Below are 13,044 nucleotides of genomic sequence, written 5' to 3' on the forward strand. Positions count from 1 at the left end.
ACTAGATGCCTAAATGCATTGTGTTGCTGCCATGTAATTGGTTTATTAGCAATTTGTTTTACCAGGCAATTGAACAGGTGTACTTAATAAAGTGGCCGGTGAGTGTATATCCACAGCTATCTGCAAGTAGTGCACTACTACTCCTGAGCCAACCTATGAATGTTTTTAACAAAAGATACCAAAAGAATAAACCAAGGAAGATAATATAAGACAATAAGATTTTTTTTTTTAAATTGCATGCTCTATCTATTTTTTTTTTCAACCTGCCTCCCCAACATGCCAGGTTTTCAGGATTACCTTGGATGAAGGTAAAATAACCATGTTTACTAAGCAGCTGATTATTTCACCTGTGCTCTAGTTCAGATATCGTCAAAATGTGACCTGTTAGGGAGGCCCAAAGACAGGTTTGAAAACCAGTGACCTAAATCATAAAATAAGTATTGTGGGTTTATATTTCTCTAAGCATCATTTATGTAGGACATATAGCAACACATAAAAGACCTATGGTTTGTATTATCAAAACATGCAATTTACAAAACTTTACATCATCCATAACATCTGAATTTATTTGAAATAACAAGCGAAAAACTTAGATCTGAAGCTTTGAAAGATTTAATAACTATCCTGGCTACGCATTCTTTAAGAAATTAAATGTTTGTAGATTAGAAAACACTTTTAATTGAAATCCACTTGTCATGCACCATAAAAAAAGCAAATTCTGAAAAAGTTTATAGTGTTACTTTTTTCTTACTAGCATGAGTATAGGTATTACCTTATCAGTAGAAATAAAAAATAAAACTTTTAAATGTTTGTAAAGCTAAAGGTAACACATCTATCTAGCACATGTCATTGCACATATTCCTGGAGCAGGATATTCTCTGAACTAAGCCAATGATGGTTTGCATACTGACTTGCCAAGTCTGAATAACATAGTCTGCATAATCAAGCTGGAACAGTTAGAATACTTTTCTACATGCTGATCTTTCTTTTTCTAATCACTCTTGGCAGCATCGCTATCTGAAAGAAAAAATAAACGCCCATGCCTTGGGGCCCCTGGTCTTCGCAAGCAGGATGTTTTTTTTTTGCTTGGCATATCACGCTACAGAAATTAATTGGTTTTGTAAGCACTTTACAGACCACTTTAAATGACAATAAAAATACTATTTACCTACATTACATATCAGAGGATACCTCGGGTAACTAATATGGCATAAAAGGCATGATCTTTTATTTTAATCTTGAATGATTAATGCAATTTTACATTTTGGGTATTAGTATGTTTATTTGGGTAAATGCTACATACTATATATAATGAATCACTGAAACTAAATATATAAATGGAAAAGGCATATCCTGAAATAGATGTTTTTTATATTACATCACAGTGATTGGAACGGAATGGAAAAGGAGATGCAATTTATTCAAATTTATGAAAATGCATTCAAGGGAGTAAATTATATACCATCTTATGAATGTCCTGCCTAAATTCCATTGGAGAATCATCTTTTTTTATGTGATTTTTAGGTATGGTAAGGTGTTTGTAGCCATCACAATGTTTATATTTAGAGCAATTTCTTAAATTCCTTAGATACATTTGGACCACAAAAGATTGCATTTTGATATAATCTTTAGTCTAATAATAGCACACACTGAAAAATCCACAGCTAAACCCAAACAGTGGAAAAAACATAAAGATAGTGCTAAGTTAAGCCTTAAATAGTATAATGAGATATGACTCTGGTCTGTTTTTTCCACTGTTTGGGTTTAGCAGTGGATTTTTCAGTGTGTGCTATTCTGTGTGGTTTTTTTTCTATCAGACAGCTGCTTTTAATTACTATTATATCCGATCTATAGTAATAGATATATAATATCTAAACAACAAAGGGGCCTAGTTATCAAGCCGTCAACCTCAAATACGCTGGAATTCCGCAGCGTATTTGTGGCGAGGCTGATTCGCCTTAGTTATCAAAGGCTCGAGACCGGCAAAAGTAGAATTTTGTGACGTAAACTTCGATCCGCCGGACTCAGTCCGACACAGATCGATTCTTACGTCACTCCAGATGTTCCGCACACAAGTGCGGCACAATCTCACTACTTTTGCTAGTTATCAAAAAACTAGCAGGTACGCTCGGCACTTTTACGGCCCAGCGTACCTGGTTTTCAAAGCGCCAGCCTGGAGGCGGCGGATCCCATAGGAATCAATGGGAGTCTGACCATAGCGAAAGTACAAGTTCGCTGCTGACAGACATCCCATTGATTCCTATGGGAGCTGTCTACACCTAACACCCTAACATGTACCCCGAGTCTAAACACCGCTAATCTGACCCCCCCTACACCGCCGCAACTAAATAAAGTTATTACCCCCTAAACCGCCGCTCCCGGAGCCCACCGCAAGCTACTCTATACATATTAACCCCTAAACCGCCGCTCCCGGAGCCCACCGCAACTATAATAAATGTATTAACCCCTAAACCGCCGCTCCCTGAACCCGCCGCAACCTATATTAAATGTATTAACCCCTATCCTGCCCCCCTACACCGTCGCCACCTATAATAAATTTATTAACCCCTAATCTGCCCCCCCTACACCGTCGCCACCTATAATAAATTTATTAACCCCTATCCTGCCCCCCACTACGCCGCCGCCACTGTAATAAAATTATTAACCCCTAAACCTTAGTCTAACCCTAACCCTAACGCCCCCCTAACTTAAATATTAATTAAATAAATCTAAATAAATTAACTCTTATTAACTAAATGAATCCTATTTAAAACTAAATACTTACCTTTAAAATAAACCCTAATATAGCTACAATATAAATAATAATTATATTATAGCTATCTTAGGATTTATATTTATTTTACAGGTAACTTTGTATTTATTTTAGCTAGTTAGAATAGTTATTAAATAGTTATTAACTATTTAATAACTACCTAGCTAAAAGAAATACAAAATTACCTGTAAAATAAATCCTAACCTAAGTTACAATTAAACCTAATACTACACTATCATTAAATTAACTAAATAAACTACCTACAAATAACTACAATTAAATACAATTACATAAACTAACTAAAGTACAAAAAATAAAAAAAGCTAAGTTACAAAAAATAAAAAAATAAGTTACAAACATGTTAAAAATATTACAACAATTTTAAGCTACTTACACCTAATCTAAGCCCCCTAATAAAATAACAAACCCCCCCAAAATAAAAAAAATCCCTACCCTATTCTAAATTAAATAAATTTCTAAGCTCTTTTACCTTACCAGCCCTTAAAAGGGCCATTTGTGGGGGCATGCCCCAAAAAGTTCAGCTCTTTTGCCTGTAAAAGAAAAATACAACCCCCCCCAACATTAAAACCCACCACCCACATACCCCTAATCTAACCCAAACCCCCCTTACAAAAACCTAACACTAATCCCCTGAAGATCATCCTACCTTGAGCCGTCTTCACTCAGCCGAGCCACCGATGGAACTGAAGAGGACATCCGGAGCGGAAGAAGTTAATCCTCCAAGCGGCGCTGAAGAAATCTTCCATCCGATGAAGTCATCATCCAGGCGGCGCTGAAGAAGTCTTCGATCCGGCCGATGTCATCTTCAAAGAGGCGCTGAAGAGGTCTTCTATCCGGGCGTATTCCAAGCCGGGTCTTGAATCTTCATTCCGCCAACGCGGAACCACCTTCTTCACCGACGGACTACGACGAATGACGGCTCCTTTAAGGGACGTCATCCAAGATGGCGTCCCCTCAATTCCGATTGGCTGATAGGATTCTATCAGCCAATCGGAATTAAGGTAGGAAAAATCTGATTGGCTGATGGAATCAGCCAATCAGATTGAGCTCGCATTCTATTGGCTGTTCCGATCAGCCAATAGAATGCGAGCTCAATCTGATTGGCTGATTGGATCAGCCAATCGGATTGAACTTGAATCTGATTGGCTGATTCCATCAGCCAATCAGATTTTCCTACCTTAATTCTGATTGGCTGATAGAATCCTATCAGCCAATCGGAATTGAGGGGACGCCATCTTGGATGACGTCCCTTAAAGGAGCCGTCATTCGTCGTAGTCCGTCGGTGAAGAAGGTGGTTCCGCGTCGGCGGAAGGAAGATTCAAGACCCGGCTTGGAAGATGACTTCGCCCGGATAGAAGACCTCTTCAGCGCCTCTTTGAAGATGACATCGGCCGGATCGAAGACTTCTTCAGCGCCGCCTGGATGATGACTTCATCGGATGGAAGATTTCTTCAGCGCCGCTTGGAGGATTAACTTCTTCCGCTCCGGATGTCCTCTTCAGTTGCATCGGTGGCTCGGCTGAGTGAAGACGACTCAAGGTAGGATGATCTTCAGGGGATTAGTGTTAGGTTTTTGTAAGGGGGGTTTGGGTTAGATTAGGGGTATGTGGGTGGTGGGTTTTAATGTTGGGGGGGGGTTGTATTTTTCTTTTACAGGCAAAAGAGCTGAACTTTTTGGGGCATGCCCCCACAAATGGCCCTTTTAAGGGCTGGTAAGGTAAAAGAGCTTTGAAATTTATTTAATTTAGAATAGGGTAGGGTTTTTTTTTATTTTGGGGGGGTTTGTTATTTTATTAGGGGGCTTAGATTAGGTGTAAGTAGCTTTAAATTGTTGTAATATTTTAACATGTTTGTAACTTATTTTTTTATTTTTTGTAACTTAGCTTTTTTTATTTTTTGTACTTTAGTTAGTTTATGTAATTGTATTTAATTGTAGTTATTTGTAGGTAGTTTATTTAGTTAATTTAATGATAGTGTAGTATTAGGTTTAATTGTAACTTAAGTTAGGATTTATTTTACAGGTAATTTTGTATTTCTTTTAGCTAGGTAGTTATTAAATAGTTAATAACTATTTAATAACTATTCTAACTAGCTAAAATAAATACAAAGTTACCTGTAAAATAAATATAAATCCTAAGATAGCTATAATATAATTATTATTTATATTGTAGCTATATTAGGGTTTATTTTAAAGGTAAGTATTTAGTTTTAAATAGGATTCATTTAGTTAATAAGAGTTAATTTATTTAGATTTATTTAATTAATATTTAAGTTAGGGGGGGCGTTAGGGTTAGGGTTAGACTTAGGTTTAGGGGTTAATAATTTTATTACAGTGGCGGCGGCGTAGTGGGGGGCAGGATAGGGGTTAATAAATGTATTATAGGTGGCGACGGTGTAGGGGGGGCAGATTAGGGGTTAATAAATTTATTATAGGTGGCGACGGTGTAGGGGGGGCAGGATAGGGGTTAATAGGTTTAATATAGGTTGCGGCGGGTTCATGGAGCGGCGGTTTAGGGGTTAAACTATTTATATAGTTGCGGAGAGGTGCGGGATCAGCAGGATAGGGGTTAATAATTTTATAATAGAGGGCGACGGTGTAGGGGGGGCAGGATAGGGGTTACTAGGTATACTGTAGGTGGCAGCGGTGTCCGGGAGCGGCGGTTTAGGGGTTAATACATTTATAAGAGTTGCGGCAGGGTCTAGGAGCGGCGGTTTAGGGGTTAATACATTTATAAGAGTTGCGGCGGGGTCTAGGAGCGGCGGTTTAGGGGTTAGTAACTTTATTTAGTTGCGGGGGGCTCCGGGGGCGCCGGTATAGGGGGTAGAACAGTGCAGTTTAGTGTGAGTGCTTAGTGACAGGCTAGCAATAAAGCTGGGAAAAAGCCGAAGGGCAGCGATATCGGATGAGTGATAACTGTCACAGTCCGCTGCTCATCGCCCCGCGGCTTTTTGACAGCTTTATTTGATAACTTAGGCGTATTTTTTCAGGTCCGCGGCGGCGAAGGTAGGCGAGCTTAGGCGGGCGTATTGGGTCGGCGAAGCAAGAAAAGTAGACGGCTTGATAACTACCCCCCAAAATCTGTTGGTCCTTAATATTATAATACAGTTATTTTAGGCATGCTCTAAGAGATTTATTATCTCTGTTCTAGTCTTCCCAGACAATATTGAAGGCTTGTGAAAACTATTTAATTATCAAAACATCCAATCTTGCAATAATGTCCCTTTCCTAGTATCAGATGTCCAAACCCCAAAAAAGTACAGATCACATTTTAAGTAGCAATTCCATCCTTCAAGTTAATTTTATACATTAATAATCAACACACTATGGGGCCTATTTATCAAGCCGTCAACCGCAAATACGCTGGAATTCCGCAGCGTAATTGTGGAGAGCCTGATTCCCCTTAGTTATCAAAGCCTACAGACCGGCAAAAGTTGAAATCTGTGACGTAACATACGATCCGCCGTTTTCAGTCCAACACAGATCGATGCTTACGTCATTACAGATGTTCCAAATGCAAAATCGGCACTATCGAACTACTTTTGCTAGTCATCAAATAACTACCAGGTACGTTCGCCACTATTCTGGCCCAGCGTACCTGGTTTTCAATCCGCCGCCCTGTCTGAAAGCAGCGAAAGCTCATGTTCGCTGCTGCCCGATATCCCATTGATTCCTCTGGGAGAATAAAATTTAAGTTTACACCTAACACCCTAACATGTACCCCGAGTCTAAACACGCCTAATCTGCTGCCACGACACTGCCGCCACCAACATTATACTTATTGACCCCTAATCTGCCGCCCCCTATACCGCCGCCACCTTTATTATACTTATTAACCCCTAATCTGCTGCCCCCTACACCGCTGCCACCTACATTATACTTATTAACCTCTAATCTGCCACACCGCCACTGCCACCACCTACATAAATGTATTAAGCCCTATCCCGCCACTCCCGGGCCCCACCGCAACTAAATAAATGTATTAACCCCTAAACCCCTGGCCTCCCACATCACTAGCACTTACTAAACCTATTAACCCCTAAACCTATCAACCCGCTAACTTTATATTAATTATTAACTCATCCCTATCTTATAATAAATTTAAAATTACCTTTAGATTTAAAATAAACTATATTAAACTAATAATTATCCTACCCTAACTGTTATATTAAAATTACCTTAAACTATATTAAACTATTAATTAACCTACCCTAACTGTTATACTAAAATTACATTCAACTATATTAAACTAATAATTAATCTACCCTAACTTTTATACTAAAATTACATTAAACTACAAATTAAATGAACTATATTATATATTTAAACACCTAAACCCTACTCAAATAATTAAAATATACAGGTGGCCCTCGATTTACAACGGTTCAATTTACACCGTTTCAGAATAACAACCTTTTTTTCCAGTCATGTGACTGCTATTGAAAAACATTGAGAAGCAGTGCATTTATTAAAATAGCCAGTAGGTGGAGCTGTCCGCTTGTGTTGCAGCAAAGCCAAGCAAGCTGAAATTAATCAGTTTAACCAGACCTGAGCTATCGAGCAGATTTCAAACGAACAAGATCTTCCTGTCTATAACTCAGTCCAGATTGGAATGCATAGAAAGAACTGTTTGCAGAAAAATGCAAGTGAAGTCTGTGTTGTATGATTATTTTATTAGGTTTATAATGCTGTTTAGCAAATGTTTTTGTTCATTTAACTTAGTTTAATTATATATTTTGTGTTGTGATTATTTTATTAGGTTTATAATGCTGTCTAGCATTTAAAGTCTTCATTTCAAAGCTTTAAAAATAATGTATTAAGTGTTACTTATGACAATTTTGAGATGGGCCTGGAACCTAACTCCCTCACTTCCCATTGACTTACATTATAAACTGGGTTTCAATTTACAACGGTTTTGATTTACAACCATTCCTTCTGGAACCTAACCCCGGCGTAAACTGAGGGCTACCTGTACACTAAAAAATTACTAAGTTACAAAAAACTAACAACTAAGTTACAAAAAATAACAAACACTAATGGCTAGATTACGAGTTTTGCGTTAGAGGCTATGCGGTGCTAGCGAGCAGTTTTCACTCAACGCTCACTTACATGCAGCGCTGGTATTACGAGTTTTTACAAACCCGTCGTTAAAAGGCAAGAAGTGAGCGTTGAGCAAAAATTTGCTCATTACCGCACTCCAATACCAGCGCTGCTTAAGTCAGCGGTGAGTTGGTCGTACGTGCTCGTGCACAATTTTCCCATAGGAATCAATGGGGAGAGCCGGCTGAGAAAAAGTCTAACACCTGCAAAAAAGCAGCGTAAAACTCCTTAACGCAGCCCCATTGATTCCTATGGGGAAATAAAATTTATGCTTACACCTAACACCCTAACATGAACCCCGAGTATAAACACCCCTAATCTTACACTTATTAACCCTAATCTGCCACTCCGGACATTGCCGCCACCTGCATTATATTTATTAACCCCTAAACTGTTGCTCCGGACATCGCCGCCACCTACATTATATTTATTAACCCCTAGTCTGCCGCCCCCAATGTCACCGCCACCTACCTACACTTATTAACCCCTAATCTGCCGCCGCCAACGTCGCTGCCACTATAATAAACATATTAACCCCTAAACCGCCGCACTCCCACCTAGCAAACATTAGTTAAATATTATTAACCCCTAATCTGCCATCCCTAACATCGCCGCCACCTACCTACATTTATTAACCCCTAATCTGCCACCCCCAACGTCGCCGCCACTATACTAAATGTATTAACCCCTAAACCTAAGTCTAACCCTAACACCCCCTAACTTAAATATAATTACAATAAATCTAAATAAAATTATTATCATTAACTACATTATTACAATTTAAACTAAATGCTTACCTATAAAATAAACCCTAAGATAGCTACAATATAAGTAATAGTTAAATTGTAGCTAGCTTAGGGTTTATTTTTATTTTACAGGCAATTTTGTATTTATTTTAACTAGGTGCAATAGTTATTAAATAGTTATTAGCTATTTAATAACTACCTAGCTAAAATAAATACAAAAGTACCTGTAAAATAAAACCTAACCTAAGTTACAATAACACGTAGCACTACACTATAATTAAATAAATTTACTAAATTAAATACAATTAAATAAATTAAATTAAATTAGCTAAAATAAAAAAATACTAAATTACAGAGAATAATAAACAAATTACACATATTTAAAATAATTACACCTAATCTAGTAGCCCTATCAAAATAAAAAAGCCCCCCCAAAATAAAAAAAAACCCTAGCCTAAACTAAACTACCAATATCCCTTAAAAGGGCCTTTTGTTGGGCATTGCCCCAAAGTAATTAGCTCTTTTACCTGTAAAAAAAAAATACAAACAACCCCCCAACAGTAAAACTCACCATCCACACAATCAACCCCCTAAATAAAATACTCTCTAAAAAAACCAAAGCTCCGCATTGCCCTTAAAAGGACAGTTAGCTCTTTTGCAGGCCCAAAGTCCCTAACCTAAAAATAAGACCCACCCAATACACCCTTAAAAAAACCTAACACTAACCCCCTGAAGATCGACTTACTGTTCTGAAGATCCGACATCCATCCTCAAGGAAGTGGCAGAAGTCTTCTTCATCCAACCGGGTCGAAGTCCTCAACGAAGCCGGGAGAAGTCTTCATCCAAGCCGTGCAAAGTTTTCCTCCAGACGGGCAGAAGTCTTCATCCAGACAGCATCTTCTATCTTCATCCATCCGACGCGGAGCGGCTCCATCTTCAAGACATCAGATGCGGAGCATCCTCTTCATCCGACGACAAAAGATGAATGAAGGTACCTTTAAGTTACATCATCCAAGAAGGCGTCCCTTAGATTCTGATTGGCTGATAGAATTTTATCAGCCAATCGGAATTAAGGTAGAAAAAATCCTATTGACTGATGCAATCAGCCAATAGGATTGAGCTGGCATTCTATTGGCTGTTCTAATCAGCCAATAGAATGCAAGCTCAATCCTATTGGCTGATTGGGTCAGCCAATAGGATTGAAGTTCAATCCTATTGGCTGATCCAATCAGCTAATAGGATTTTTTCTACCTTAATTCCGATTTGCTGATAGAATTCTATCAGCCAATCGGAATCTAAGGGACGCCATCTTGGATGACGTCACTTAAAGGATGTCTGGATGAAGACTTCTGCCCATCTGGAGGACCACTTCTGCCGGCTTCGTTGAAGACATCTTGCCGCTTGGATGAAGACTTCGCCCGGTAAGTGAATCTTCGGGGGTTAGTGTTAGGATTTTTTTAAGGGTGTTTTGGGTGGGTTTATTTTTAGATTAGGGCTTTGGGCCTGCAAAAGAGCTAAATGCCCTTTTAAGGGCAATGCCCATCCAAATACTCTTTTCAGGGCAATGGGGAGCTTAGTTTTTTTTAGTTAGTATTTTATTTGCGGGGTTGGTTGTGTGGGTGGAGGGTTTTACTGTTGGGGGGTTGTTTGTATTTTTTTTTTACAGGTAAAAGAGCTGATTACTTTGGGGCAATGCCCCACAAAAGGCCCTTTTAAGGGCTATTGATAGTTTAGTTTAGGCTAGGGGTTTTTTATTGGGGGGGGCTTTTTTTATTTTGATAGGGCTATTAGATTAGGTGTAATTAGTTTAAAGATCTGTAATTTGTTTTTTATTTTCTGTATATTAGTGGGGTTTTTTATTTGTAATTTAGCTAATTTAATTTATTTAATTGTATTTAATGTAGGGAATTGATTTAATTATAGTGTAGTGTTAGGTGTTATTGTAACTTAGGTTAGGTTTTATTTTACAGGTAAATTTGTATTTATTTTAGCTAGGTAGTTATTAAATAGTTAATAACTATTTAATAACTATTCTACCTAGATAAAATAAATACAAACTTGCCTGTAAAATAATAATAGTTATATTGTAGCTAGCTTAGGGTTTATTTTATAGGTAAGTATTTAGTGTTAAATAGAAATAATTTAGTTAATTATAGTAATTTTATTTAGATTTATTTAAATATAATTAAGTTAGGGGGTGTTAGGGTTAGACTTATGTTTAGGGGTTAATACATTTAATAAAGTGGTAGCGACGTTGGGGGTGGCAGATTAGGGGTTAATAAATATAATGAAGGTGGCGGCGATGTCCGGAGCGGCAGATTAGGGGTTAATAATATTTAACTAGTGCTTGCGAAGCGGGAGTGCAACGGTTTAGGGTTTAATATGTTTATTCTAGTGGCGGCAATGTCCCTAGCGGCAGATTAAGGGTTACATTTTTTATTATAGTGTTTGCGATGCGGGAGGGCCTCGGTTTAGGGGTTAATAGGTAGTTTATGGGTGTTAGTGTACTTTTTAGCACTTTAGTTATGAGTTTTATGCTACAATGTTGTTCCATAAAACTCTTAACTACTGACTTTAGAATGCGTTACAGATCTTGGAGGTAGAGGGTGTACCGCTCACTTTTTTGCCTCCCAGGACAGACTCGTAATACCGGCGCTATAGAAGTCCCATAGAAAAAAGGGTTTACGAAGTTTATGTAAGTCGTTTTGTGGTAAGGCCAAAGAAGTGTGCAGAGCCCTTAAACCAGCAAGACTCGTAATAGCAGCGGGCGTAAAAAAGCAGCATTAGGACCTGTTAACGCTGCTTTTTTACCTTAACACACTACTCGTAATCTAGCCGTAAGTAATTTAAAATGTACTGATCTCAATACAATTATTTCTCTATATATATGCTGATCCTTCTGCCACACTTGAGATATCATTTATTTTATTGTATAGTATCCCCCGATTTAAATATATAATCATTGACTTCTGGGAAACTATATTGCAGATAGATCACCATATCCACCGTAACCATGTTTTCAATTACATTTTTGTTGTGTTCTTTTATTTATTTTTTATTTTTATCTAGTTGGTGTACTTTGTTAAGTATGTTTTGAGTATGGTACAGGTGGTGTTCTGTTTTGCTGTACTCCCGATATTGACGTGCCATGGGTACTACTGGAGGAACCGATAAGATTCCTGAGCCAGTGAATTGATATTTGCCTAACTATTGAATGCATATAAAAGTCCCTAATTACAGACCAGGTACGTTTGCCGGGTGTTTCTGCAAACTGAGTATACGTCAGGTGTTTAGAGGCGTGACTTCACAGGGCTATATAAACCTGGACGTTCACACTTCCAAACCATCTTTGAAAAAGCACCAGAGGGGCATGAAACACGTCAGATGATGTAATCCCTGCCTTTGTCTCATGTGAGTTTGTTTGTTACAACTTTTAATGCATACTAAATAAATTGTTAATTTTAAAGGCTTGTGCATAGTGTCTACCTCTAATTCATAAGGACTGAATCTATCTATTTTGCCCTGTGTGAAGTACCTGATACTTTTGTCTCCTATTACGAATTTACACACCTGTGGACTTTAACTGCAGCTTCGGCTTTCAGGGCGCTGTACTTCCATTACGCTGAAGGATGACAGCGTTCTCTCCTAAATGCACAGGTAACCTGTATCACTAACTAATTTCTGCTTTTTTCTTAGTATTTTGAATAATACAGATATATAAAGGAATATCTCATTATAAATACTTAGAACATATTCTGCTATGTGCAGAACATTGAAATGTGAAATATTTACAAGAAAAAACATATTTAAAGTAAAAAACAAAAAAGTGTGTAAGTGCTTAACCAAGGACCTATATCAAATAATAAACACAATATCAGCATAAATAAACAAACACAATATGCAAAATTAGAATGAGAAATCACAATGAAATATATGTGTATAATAGGGAAATTATGCTCATATTGGAAAAACAATAGTCCTGTACCATATATAAAAAAACAATATACATGTAAGGACAGGAAGGGGGAAGAGAACACAGTACTTGGTATGTGTGAAGTCATTGGTAGTGTCCCTGGGGAGAAAGGTAGAAAATTCCCCTGGGCTAATCCATTAGTTTTCTGCAGTATCTCTCTGAAGTATGGTAGAATAGAATATCTGATCTCCTAATGGGTGCTGCCGTACTTGAGGGTGGTCATCTGTAGTCTGCCCTGATACATCAACTGAAACAAGGGACAAAGTGGAGAACAGTACAAACCTGTTTTAAGTGAAGTTTTATCAATAAATGAAAAGCACAATAAAAGATCTACTTATAAACGAGTAGATATATAATAGCATATCTATCAAATAGTTTGTCATTCCGTCTGCACCCCTACGTTACTGGTAGTAGTTCCTCAAGATATTTTCCTG

The sequence above is a fragment of the Bombina bombina genome, chromosome 3, assembly GCF_027579735.1.
Source record: "Bombina bombina isolate aBomBom1 chromosome 3, aBomBom1.pri, whole genome shotgun sequence".
In the NCBI taxonomy this organism is placed as follows: Eukaryota; Metazoa; Chordata; class Amphibia; order Anura; family Bombinatoridae; genus Bombina; species Bombina bombina.